The sequence below is a fragment of the Egretta garzetta genome, unplaced genomic scaffold (genome assembly GCF_000687185.1).
Source record: "Egretta garzetta isolate BGI_Z169 unplaced genomic scaffold, ASM68718v1 scaffold154, whole genome shotgun sequence".
NCBI classification, from domain to species: Eukaryota; Metazoa; Chordata; class Aves; order Pelecaniformes; family Ardeidae; genus Egretta; species Egretta garzetta.
Genome location: NW_009259600.1, coordinates 3,974,401 through 3,987,878, shown reverse-complemented (window position 1 = coordinate 3,987,878; position 13,478 = coordinate 3,974,401).

Here is a 13,478-nt window from a genome sequence, read left to right as displayed (position 1 = left end):
CTAGGCTGCAGTTGAGGCTGTATGAAACAGGGTAAAATGTGCAACACACACTGCCATAAAGCATTGGTTAAGAGGATCTCAATATCAACCTACAAGAATACAGTCATGCTAAAAAATTATAGGAACGGTCCTAACTCTATTCAGCCAATGTTGGTGCTCATAGATTGCAGAAGCCACAACAGATACCAGAGCCCCTGTGCTTTCCTTCAGCTGCTTAATAACTAACAACCAAACTGCTGGAGTGAGCTGGGGGTTACTGGGAGGCATCCAGACCTTTGCCTTGAGCCGGCGCTTACAACAGACTGTGCCCCAGCATAGGTAAGAGACGATCCTGAACTCCTGTGTGCTCGTGGGAATGGCAATGGTTTGGTTCCTTTTTTCAAAGAATCGAATTCAGGTGAAGTAGGTTTAGCCCTAAAATCTGCCCCCCTCCTTTCTGGAGCAGCTACTCCTGTTGACATTTCCCCATTCCCTCCATTTGCCTTCACAGCAGGACTTTGGGGTATTTCTATGTTCCCTGTGATGGAAGAGGCACCAGAGCTGTCAGTAATCAGGTCACTGGTTTGACTCCTCTGCACTCATTTGTGTTTGGCATCTTCTGCTTAGAGTCTTGTCCTGAATCCTTTTGAGTCAGCTCCATATGCAGAGTTTGTTGGGTGCACAGTGGCATCTGGGTAGGGCCCCTGGGCGTGACTGCAGTGCAAATAATTCTCTAAGATAAAAGGCAGCATGAACGCAAGAATAAATATGCTTCCATGTGCCTTAAAAATGTGTCTGGAATTACAAAGTTTCCAACAAGCTCTGGTAGAAGTAAGCTCTGGGACAAGCCTCCAACAAGCTTTAGAGTAGAAACAGTGGGAGCAAGAAACCTAACTAGTCTCAAGATGGAGCCTGCAAAACATACACCCTGTTTGTCTGCAATGGCACAGGAGCCTCTGATGTGGAGGTCTCTCCCCATCTTATGCTCCACAGCCTGATGTAGCTGTTACATTCAGTCTTGGCTTCTTTCCGTTGTAAAGCTGCAACGTGAACTTCTGTGCGCAGCAGAAAGCACCTCCCTTCTGTATAGCAGAGCTGTGAGGAAGGGAAAAGACTTGCATTTAAGCCGAGGCTATGCAGTTGCTGAGATATTCCAGGAGCAATGTTTATACTGGAAAAGCCAACCCAGCCTCCTGAAACAGTGGTAGTAAGGGCTTCGGCAGCATCTGAGGTGGTGTCCAGGAGACAAAAGCAGTGGAGCAAAATAACATAAAACTGCTGGGTTTTATTACTAGCACTGCAGCATCTAGTATGCTTCATTCATGAGTATTAAGCACCTGGTGGAAGATGGAAGCCTGATGCATCCATCTGTCATTGACTCCAAAGAGTACAGACAACGCATGAGGCAGATATTTTGTGTCTTCCCAAATAAATAAAATAGTGGACACACTTCTCCAAAGCAGTGTTTTGCCATGCTTTTTAATCCAAAGATCCTCGAACACTTTGGAGGACTAAGCTGCAGGCTGCTTGAGCTGTCTTAATGCAGTGGTCTTCATGAATAATCAACTAAAAATTAGTCCACCCTTTGAAAGTTGTGACAAGATGGGTCTGTGGGTTTGGGCAGTTTTGGGGTGGGGGAGATAGTGGGGAGAGCTGCTTTGGTTTTGAGTGATCTCACAAACCGTACTCTGAAGTCTTTCAGACCACAAGTGGTCCCCAGAGCGCAGGTTGAGAAATACTGTCCCAGGGACACAGTAAGATCTGAGAGCAAAACGGCATTGTTCCCTAAAGCCGCCGAGTTCATGAGGGATTGCTCGGAGAGCGGGGGGTGGTTAGACCTCTCCGTTGCTATTCACAGCTCTAACTTACCACGACATAGAAAACCATGCTCTAATTGTTGTCATAGAGAAGAAAATGTTTAAACCCCGACACAAATGTAACCCATGCTGTTCTTCTGCAAGCATGTGTGGAAAGCCTGAGATGTAAGATCTCCTGGGTATTCCCATGAGCTACAGCATAAAATCAGCAGATACGTTCAACACCTTGTACACTCTAGCTGATGTCAGTGATGATCAAACCGTGCAAGAACTGAGAGGGAGTATAGACTTTAAGGAAAGTTGCATCAGTAGTCACCACTGGAAGAGCATCCCAAGGAAGGAAGGTTGGTGGGTGCTAGAAGATACAGAGGGTAAATGTACGGACCCCTGAAAAGAGCCAGGTTTCCTAATGGGCTGCTTTCATTTTCTGGGTTGAGAAGTAGCCTTTTAAGAGTCTGGAAACATCTTCTCAGTGAATGAGAGGTACCTCAGAAATGAGACATAAAAGGATAGTCTGAGTAGAATCAGTACTCCTTCCCAGTCAAATTTCCTTTTGAATAGTAATAAGATGTAAATATTGATGAGTCTACTTTCGGTACTCTCGCTTTTCTGTTCCTTTTGAGGAGCACTTAAGAAAGATACCTCTTTTCCCTTTGTCACTAGGAAAGCAATAAAGTTACAGTCATCTGAAAAATACTGGCATTAGCCCTGGAAAGGGATAATGCAGAAGTAAGTCAAAGAAAAAAAAAAAAAAGAAAATCAAATTTTTGTTATAGTCTGTTTAAGATAACTGAATTCCTCTAAGTGAGTAGCACATTTATCATCATGAATGTCAAAATTGCCAAAGGTAACCTTCATTAATTCTCTTAAAAAGTCAACAATCAACACCCACATGGTTCAGAGTCTGCACAGCAAAACCAATAATAAAACCAGTAGGTGTAATAATCGCTGCTGTTCTCTCTCCCCATCGCTTGCTTCCTTTATATAACAGCGTGTGCATGTGTGTGTGTCTGTGTGTGTGTAGAACAGACATAAATCTAGCAAAGAGCAGGACTTGCTTGTCTCTGCACTTATCAATGATCGGTGACTCAAAAATATATCATTCTGAAAAATAAAAAAGTCTTCCCTCTCCCATATCCTCCCCCTACGGGAAGAGCTTTCTTTTTCCTGCCCAAATCATCACTTAAAACATTTTAGGAGTACAACATGACCAAACCTAAACATTTGCATTTGGAGCAAGTGGTTTCCAGCAGGTTTGGGTGGTCAGCTGTGGAGATCATTTGGCTTCTATGAAGTTATTTGCAAAGAAGAAAAACGCGTTGTTATAAATTATTTCATTTTTTTTCAAAGATTACTTTCTTGATAATGTTATACAATAAAACCCTAATAGTTGGTTTATAGGCCAGCTCCACAAAACAGACCAAGTACACAAGAGAAACAGTGAACAACTTGGCCTGGCCAAGGAAAGCTTTCCTAAGATAATTAGAAACACTTCATGCCTGCACTGTGAGAAGGAAGACAGCTTTCAAAATGTTTATCTTCGAGCTAAAATACAGGTCCCAAGCCTGAGTTTGAAAAGCAGCTGAAAAATAGTTGGCCCTGGTAAGGAACTGAGGGTAGGTGGGCCAGGCTGCGAGCACCACACAGGTGGGACCGGGGCCAGCAGGTCAGCTGGGATGGTCCCAGGAGGAGGTGGGCAGGGACCTCCTGCCTCCCACTTCTCTTCAGCTTCACATCTCGGAGAGGCACGTTCCCCTGGTCTCAGAGGCACATCCTCTGCCAGCTGTCTCACAGTCCCTCCTCAGATCAGGCTTCCCATTAACCCACCCCAGCACCATTAGCCTCTCAGTTTGTTCCTCCCTTTTGGTCCCTCCATCCTTCGGCACCATGCGGCACCACTGCACAGCTCCTCTGCCTCTCCTGCATCTTCTGCAGACCACCCCACTGTCAGGATTCCCAAAATACCCCTTTTTTGCCAACGTGTCCTTCTCCTGTTGCATCTCTTCATGTTGGCTTCATGTTAGTTATTTAGGCAATGGTTTATATGAAAACCTAGGGTGAGAACAGAGGTCAACACAGCAAAAAGGCTTTGGTTGTAACCTCATTTCAGTCCCTAGCTTTAGGAAACTGCTGCCTCCTGGTTCCAGGTTTCCTGGTGTCGCAGCTGCCTGCAACTCAGTGGGATTTTTTTTATTTTTGAACACTTCCTTCACAAGAAGAAAGGAAGCAAGGTTCAGCCATTACCCCATGAGCGGGAAGTGAAGAAAAAAACCCTCTCCTCATGATAAAAATATACTCAGCCCTTTTCCCTGCCTTCCCCCACACTCCAAGCAAAACTTCAAAGCAAAAGGTCATGATGTTTGCTATGGAAATAGATTTGTGGAGTGCAGCACAGGGCCAGGACCAGGAGGAAATTTTTGGTGTTGACTTGATAGAAGGATTTGGAAATCACCTAATGAGCACCTGGGGTAGGGTGTCACTGTCTCTCTCACTCATTAAACCTGCACCTGGTGCATTTCTGTGGAGCGAACAGCCACGTGCAGGACTGCTGTCTCCAGAAGTAGATGGCCTGAGGAAGTCACGGGTCTGGAGAGGACAAACTCCATACCCAGGGTGAGCCCTTGCAGATCACAAAATTGTACAGTAGTGCTCTGCCCTGTAAGCCTCAGCCTGGCATGTTTGGCCATCCGTTGGCTGTGGATGAGAGCTTCATCGAAGCTTGTGAGCTCCTGCTCACCGTGTAAGTCCTTCTGCTAGTGCTGCCTGCAGATGCCGTTGGGCTACAAAAAATGCAGTGCACTCCGAAAATGCAAACCAGTTGGACATCTAACTAGAGCCTATGGTCACAGTGGAACTATAGTTTTGAAGACCCATTTCTCTGAGAACTAGGCAAAAAATAGAGCCCAATGAACAACAGAAGGATACAGTAAATGCTGTCCTTCTCTTCAGAGAAACCTGCACAGAAGAGTGACATCTTTGGACAGGGATCATCTCTTAAATATGTCTCTTACCTTCTTTTGACTGAGTGGCATCTTTTCTTAGTAAATACCTGATCTGTCCTCACTGCAGTTTGTGCTACTAAATGGCTTTGTTGAGCCAGGAGATGGCATAGAGGCACAGAAACCCTGATCTCTTGCTGAGCCTCTGAGACATCACATCAGCTGTATCAGGAATAGCACATAGCATCCAAGGAGAAAAGATTAGAACACCATACTTGTGAAAGAAATTCTCGAGAAAAAGTTTCAGACCCAGCAGGAAGAGTTTCTGAGGCTGAGAACCACATGTTGGATAACCTCCAACACGGAAGGGCTACTAAACGTGCAAAAGATGCGCAACATCAGGTAACCCTAGTGATGCATCCAGATCATTATCCCATCTCCAGCCACAACCAGGTGGTGCCAGAGCAAAGGGCAGGAACACCTGTATCTGGTAATGGCACATCAGGTGAAAGTGTTGATGGTCTCCTCATCAAGAGTCAAGGCTTCTAGGGACACATTCTTCTAGGATAAATGCAGAGTTGCCTCACTGAAACAAAAAAGGGGGGAGGATGTGCCACCAAATTGTAAGGGTAAACACCAGGGCAATGTTTCCATGTCCTTACTGCTGACAAGTTAATATTCCATTAAAGCCAGTTTTAAGCCCTGGACACATGAGTAACCTCGGACACATCTGAAGTTAAGAGGCTGTTTGTCGCGTGATTAGAGCTAAGGCTTAGGCAGATTCGTTACAGCTACAGCAGTTCTGCGGTGCTTACTTGCACAGACAGAGCAAAACACAAATACGAAGCTGCTAATTTCAGCAGTATGTCAGAGGTCTGTAGCAATATGGGAAAGGGCCAAAAGGGATGGTGGCAAATAGTGGGGAAAAGGTCATGAGAAAAAAAAAAAAAATGAGGGAAGTAAATTGTATTAGCAGAGAAACAGGGCATGACCCCACCGTTTGGCAAAGTTACAGAAATGTTAACCTTTGGAAATGCTATTAGTTCACTGCTGTTGGAAAGTTGGCTGGGAAGGCAACACTCAGGACTGACTCAGTTCTAGGGTTTCTGCTGTGCTAAGCACAGTAACACATGAACACACCTCCCCTCTCGGAGGCACGCTCGTAAGGAACAGTCACTAAATAGCGTGTTATTCCTAATATTTTGCTACCCTAGGCAACCAACCACCGGCTCTGCTCGGCATGACACAGCCTGGAAGAACTAGATAGTCTAGAATCAATTTGCTACTCCAGTTGACTTTGATTTTATGATCTTAACACTTGTCATTTTGGGAAGGAACAAAATATTCACTGTTCCCAGGGTATGTAATGCTACTGGGAAGCCATAAATTTTAATTCAGCACTTTATTTCCCTCGTGAAGAGATGTTGTTCATATGTGCTGTCACAGTTGGGGGTTCCTCTTTTTTTTTCCTGTTGGTTGCTTGTCCCTTCATTAAGTTGGAACACACTCAGGAGCACAACAGCTTTTGTTTCTGTCAGTGATGGATGTTATAGTGAGAGTTTTGGTCTGGTTTCCTTGGCCCAGGAATTGGTTCGCATGAGTTTTTCTGCTGGATGCTCCTTCTCCAAGCTCTGCCAGTCACTATTTTTCTTCCTTGAATCCGGCTTCAATTTGAAGGGGCAGGAAATAGAGATTGATGTTTTTATTCTTTAGAGGAAAGGAATCAATTCAGAGTGCATGCTGGTGCCCAAAAGAGACTTAAGGAAGAGAAGTGCCCTGCAATATTTGTATTTTTTATTTAAATTAATACTTTAATTTATTGGAAAACCATACTCCTATAGATATACTGTATGATATGTATATGTAAGATATATTGCTTCATATTTGGGAAAAATATACCTGGGTGTCTAAAGGCTCAGAGAAAATATCTGCTTTTCATTCTTCCCCCTTGTATTTTCCACTTGAAAAAATTTTACCATGACAAAACCTGAAGGTCCAGTTAATTGAAGGGTGCCCACTGCAGCCTGTGAAAGAAGGCAGGTGATATCCTAAAGGAAAGAAATTTGAATGATCGCATTCAAAGTTCACAGGCGCAATCTTTTAAGGGTTTTCTATAATTTTATGTCATGGGATAAAAGTATATCCTGCCTGTGAGGTTAGAAACCCCATTTAGCTCCTGTTTGAGAAGGAGACTCAGACTTCAGTCAGGAGGTTGGCTGAAGTTTTCGTATTTTTCAATACTCAGTGGTCTTAACATTTTAAGGACTAAAAAAGGAGGAAATGGATACTGCAACTTGTATGTTTTGCTCCAAGTCTAGGTCCCCATAGACTAATTTATATTCTTGAAAATATGCAAATTAATTTTACTAATGGATCTGGATCAGAATAAATTTTTAATGGTCATCAATTTAGTGACCTTGAAGATAGAAGAGGTCACCTCTCCTGCTTCTTAATAAGCTCTGAAGTCTAGCTGACATGTGGAGTTTGCTCTTTTCAATGGTGAAAAGGAAGTTAGTATTTTTGGTAGAGTTTTTTGTTCCGATCCCTGAAGACCACATGAAACCTGGCTACTGTCCTGGGACTTGTAGTTCAAGTTATTGTCTTTATAGTCCCTGGAGTTAACCTAATAGCCTGGGATCTTGTCTGTAGAAAACATTTGGAGAAAAATTAATTTATGTTGTATTTCCTGCATATTTTTGATAGCTGCTTGGCCAGACTAACAGTATCCCTCCTTGTACTGTGGGACAGTAATCCTTCAGCTTTTGACAGCCTTTTACAGAAGGAAATCTGAATAAAAAGTACACAGTATTTCAAAATGAAGGCCAAGACTTACTCAGAGTAGGACTAAAGTGGAATTTAAAACACAGATACAGCACAAACATGGCCTTTCCCTCTTCCATGGTTTCTACTACACTTCAACAGGAAAGTTGTCAAAAAATAAACCATTCGACATCAAACGGCGAGGGCATCGAGTATGAACTCATGGGAGGAACTCAGCAGAGGACCTTGTGGAAAGATTTGATGAGAACTAGAGTGGAGGTTGCAGATCCAACCTCCCCACAGGGCTGAGGTTCCCTTTGGGGTGCTGCCCAGCCACATGCTGCTGGTTTTAAATACTTAGCTCTTAAAACCCATGCATTTTAACTACTGAAAGAGACCTATTACTTGAGACACATGCTAACGCTGTGGACTTGTATCTAACTCCTTATTTGATGTGTTTTAATGTACACATTAAGGTGTATATGCTATAATATGTATGCTGTAGAAAATAACCCCAAGGCTACAGCATTACAAATAAAAAAACTAAAGTGCTCTAAAATCGTAAGGCATTAAACAGGAAAAAAAAACCAAAACAGGAAATGGATGAGTGCTACTATTAACATAGGAGACGTCAAGAATTGGGCTTAGTGCCCATCCAGAGAAACAGCCAAAAGTTTGTGTTGCTGGTGGCATGTGTATCAGCTTTCTCGCTGGCCCGTACGAGTACAGGTCTTGGAAAAAACTCCAGGTGGGGACTGAATCCACCTTTCTAGCCCTGGAGGGGATGAGATGCCTGAGGCACTGCAGGTGGGCCAGAAGCCAGTACTCAGTGCATCTTTCTGCCTTGTTTAAAAACATCTCGCTGCAGTATGCTTTTATGGTCTGTATTACAGGGAGGCCTTTCCTAGGGTTTGCATTTTCCTGATGTGATCTATTTTACTGCATAGAATCATAGAATCGTTTAAGTTGGAAAACACCTTTAAGATCACCAAGTCCAACTGTTAATCCAACTCTGTCATCTCACCATTAAACCATGTCCCTAAGAGGGGTATCTGCAACATAATTCCAACAGGCTACAAGGACACCTTCTGCTAAGAAAAAGGAACTGAACTTGAGGCATTTTTACAAGTTAAATTATGGAACAATATCCAAATTACCTTGCTAAATAAAGTGAAAACTCAAGTTTCAAACCATAGTCATTTCACCAGGAGAGATTAAAAATGTCTCTGGCTTTGGAGGTTTTGATTTTAAAGCTGTGTCAAACTTCTTCTGCTCCTCAGGCAATCAAAGAACATTACTTAGAATCATAGAACCAGAATCATTTAGGTTGGAAAAGACCTTTAAGCTCATCAAGCCCAACTCCAAGTACTTCCTCCAAGGGAAGCGGTGATTTAAATGTCCGTTCATTAGGAAGCCTCTTGGCACGTGTGTCAGGTGTGTTTGCCCATGTGCAAGCACTGGCAGAGGAACATCTTGTAACCTCGGTGAGCTCTAGCTTTGCACCACCGTGTTGTACAACAAAAAGGGGTTGATTGCATACGATATGAGAAATTGCCCCTGGGGGCAATTTTGGCAGAGGTTGTTTTCTCACGCTCCAGCACCTGAGCTGGCGGCTGCTGGATGTGCACACCCAGGTTGGGCTCTGCCCTGGAAACCTCCTCAGTCCCAGCATCAGGTTTGGGGATGCTTTAGGGGCTACAGAAATCTGTAGGTTCGGGGTTGCCATTTTAGAAGTTGAGCCACTGTGTGCTACCTGTAGGCATGACAGTAAGTTCTTAAGGACACTAACAGGAACTACAGCTATTTTTTTTTTTTTTTAAAAAAAGAATTTAATGCTTACAAATCATTTATGCCTCAAAATAAAGTAGGTCAGCGAAAGTCTTAAAAGGACTGATGGAAACTACAATTAATTATCTTTTAAGACTTTCCCCAGACTACTATTTTATTGATGCACTAATGTTTATTTTCATCTTTGAAAAAAAAATCTGGTTACAGTTCTTAGCCAATTGCATACATTTCTGTGATTTTGTTTGGAACCCCCTTAATATATTTGCCAACTAATTTACAAGAATTATTGCATTGTAAAAATATTCAGAAAACGTGGATGCAATTGATGCGTGTAAGGCATTTTGTCTTACAGGACAATAAATTATTGATTGTTAACCCTTTAATCCCTGCTGGCCTGTATCAAAACCACTTACACATGCATCTTTTAAAAAAAAAAAAAAATTAAAAATCACTGCATTAAGCAACTGCCAATCTGGAAAGTGTATTTTTAATTGCAAATTTACAATTTGTTCTTCTGTGCACGTGCTCTGGATTTTTTAGAGTGCTGAGGAAAAGTAACAGACTCTGACGTGCATGGTCCCTCCATCTCGCCCAACCCAGCCCATGCTGAGCAACTGGCTTCGCCCACGGGTGAAGCTGCCTTGGGTGTCACCTGGTACAACCAGGGTGAGATTTTTCAGAAGTATATGTGCAGTATTTGTAATTAATTACAACTGTAGTCCCATAGGATTTGTCACTAGAGCTACAGTTAAAACAACTAGGATGTCTGAAGTGGGGAAGAGGTGGCTTATTTCTCAGGTGGCATTTAAACTCATTTTTGAGTGATAAAGCTCTAAATAACTCAGGTTTTGCCTGTCCAAGTTTGCTTTCACTTCATCCTTTTGCTAAAAGACCAAAAAAAAGCCTTTTTGATACTACCCAATGTGAAAAAAGAACAAAACTAGAAATTAAGAGATGTGTAAGAGTGAGCCCTGATGGGCACATGGGTTTACAGATGCATGAGCTCTCCCATCTGTCACAACCATTGTATTCTTTTTAAAAGAAAACACTTTCTGGGCTAAGAAACAGGACACTTAAAGAAAGACTGAGCTGAAACAAACAGCCTTTCTCACCCTGGCTATTTATTTTATTTTCTTGAGATTAAACGAAATATTGAATTGCACCATCCTTTCTAGAAATCACAGCAAATCCTCACATACTTGGATCATGAAATCTGAGCCGCTCTCTTCCTTCAGACTGCTTTTGCATTCTCTTGCTGTGTCCTGGATGTCTTTTCGATTTCTATTTCTTAAGAATCAGGCTTAGCTGTGGAAGGCTCTCAGATTAGCAGCACTGCTGTAAACCTATGATGAAAAGACAGCTAAAATGTGTCAAGCAAGCTGATACTGGTATGCTATGCACATCTTGGAGTGTCTAAAAAAAAAAATCAAAAAAAAAAAAATCATTCTGTAGAGGTATTTTTCCTACTATAGAATAAACTATTTCATTAAGAAGAGACCCAATGAAATAAATGAAAGCTGTGTTTTGTCTATTTAGTTCTTTTGTCACCACACCTACTTTCCAAACTACCTTGAACCCATTAATTTTATTTTGCCCAGGGTCAAGCAGGCTCGGACTTTCAAAGCTGCCATAAAATGGTTTCAAGCCCATCTCCTCTGTTCTTTCCCAGAGTTCTCATTATTCAGTGTAAGTAAGTTTACTTGCTCGTGCAAGGATTTGATGAGACCAGTGTTCACAAAGAAGAATTTTAGAACAGCTGAGTTGAATTTGCAAGAGGTAAACTGGGGGTGCTATTTAGATTGTTGACCTCGGGGAAGAACATTTAGAAGCATGGAACTTCAGGGGTTTGGAGGTTGGGGTTTTTTGCATGTTGTATTTTTGGAAGATAAAACAACGCTATTGCTTTTCTGATTTTCTCAGTCTTAGCACTTCAGAAACCTGCCTTTGGTTGTATAATCCCCCGAGCTCTCTTCCTACCTCCTACCTCACATGGACATGTGAATGGATCAGGTTTGACATATCAGACTTCCAGATTTAGAGCACCGAAAGAAAGCCTGTCATGCTGCATTTGCCTACCCTCTGTCTGTGTGTGCCATGATCCCCCAAGGCTTCCACCTCCATCAAGAGGTCTGCCATCCTGCCAATTATTTTCCCAGATTTGTTTCAACAACCCCAGCTGCCTTTCTGCCAGGTAGCTTCTTCCATTACTTACAGACTGCTAAACAAACCGATTGCCTTGACCATCTTTAACAAACACACAACCTGGCCAGGGTCCCGCCTCACCTCATTCCACAGAGTAATCACCACCCTCTTCTGTAACCTCATTTTCTGGATTTGCAATGGTGAAGAACACTATCTCGGAGCCACAAGACCCTCAGCTTGGGTAGGTCTATTGGTCACTGCGCCTGTCTTAACATAGCAGGCAACTACCATGTAAGCCATGGTTCAGGCTGGGAAAAGACCCTTCACCAGGCGAGCCTCACGTACGGCATTTATTCAGCTGCTCTGAGGGAGCTGTAGGAAGAGCTACAGGAGCAGCATGGTAGCATTCGAGCTCTTCACAGCACTACAGATAATGCCAGATTTGCCTTCTGTGCTTCACATAGGCTTCCAAAAGCTCTTGCCAAGCAAGGAAGAAAAAGCTAAGGATTCGTGCTGGCATCCATTTTGAGAAAGTTATCTGGAGAACAGCATGGGTGTCGGAGAGCTTGTGAGAGCTTCCTTCACTGAGCAAGAGCTTCCTGGGTTCCCAAAACCACTCATGTGTCAGAGCCCATGGGAGCTGATCCAGATGCTCTGGGGTAGTTAACCAATGGGTAGTAACTGCAGTAAGATACAGCCCAAGAACAGATGTGTGCTGCAAACTACACCTGATTCAACATGATGAACAGAGACATACTGTCCAGCTGATGCACAGATAACACAGGTTTAATTAGCCATGGTTTGATTATCCGGTGTTGACACGGTTTTTATGACTAAGTCACCCTTGAGACACTCAGAATCTCGAAATCCCAACCACAGATAAAAAATTTCCTTGCGGCTACATAAAGTCACGGTGTTTTTCTGACAAACTTTGGCTGAGAGTTTTGAGCATTTTTAACTTATCAGGCTTGCAGTGCATTTTACAAGGAGAGTGAAGTCTTAAGGCATAAATCATTGCCTTAAAGGAAAACAACTGTGTAACAATATTACAAGATACACAGAACAGGATGCACTTGGATTCCAGTTTCTGTTCATTGGTTCACCAGAGAGAAGCATCATAAATCAGAAATAGAGAATGGAAATCAAAGAAAAGTAACAGGAAGTGTCAAAATGAAAACCTGGCAGAAATTACCAATAGGAGGAAAAGAAAAAAAAGACTCCAGATGTTTTTACAAAAAATAAAAACCTGGGAAAGATTCAGTGAACAAAAGATCTACAAGCAGAAAAAAAAAAATTATAGCTTGGGTGGGGGCTTCTTCTCTTTCTTTCTCACATGCAAACCAGGTCTAGTGAGGCAAGAAAATATCAATCTACTAAGAAGATGAGGGAGGCGAATGGGGGAAAAAAAGTCATATAAACATCACCTCCCCTCCTTTCTTCCCATGAAGCACAGGTCTGGAAACTCTGATCCTAGAAATATTTCAATCGGGCTCACAATTCAAAAGGTTCATTAAATCCAGGATTATTACCATGAAAGAACTTGATTAGAGCCGCCAGGCTGTAATGTTGAAGGGGCTCCTTATTTGCACACACCGCCAGGCTGCAGCGCTCGCAGTCACACAGCGAGGAGCACGCGAATCCCAGCCCTGTGCAGAACCAAGCTTTTTCCTCTGGGGCCATCTGCCGGCTTTCGCGCAGATGCTTCTCGGGACCTTTCTGGGACAATCATTGCTTTATCAGGTGCCTCGAAGGTGAGCGATGCTGGAGCCACTAGGCATGATTTCTCACGGACTTGTAGTCCAAGCTGTGCTGGAGGCTGTGTCTCCCCGTCCCACATGCCGCCGTAATTCCAACTGGGATGTAATTCTTAGATCAGTCTTCTTCCGATGACTTAACAACAAAAAAAAAAAAAAATCCAGCTCCAGTTCCTATCCTTCCCTTGCGATCGGAGATGTTCTCCCCTCTTCCGCATGTGCATGCCACGTTTAATCGAATGATGGCCCTAAATTTTAATAATTGTGAAGGTAAGGTACTCTAAATCTTTCCTCCAACA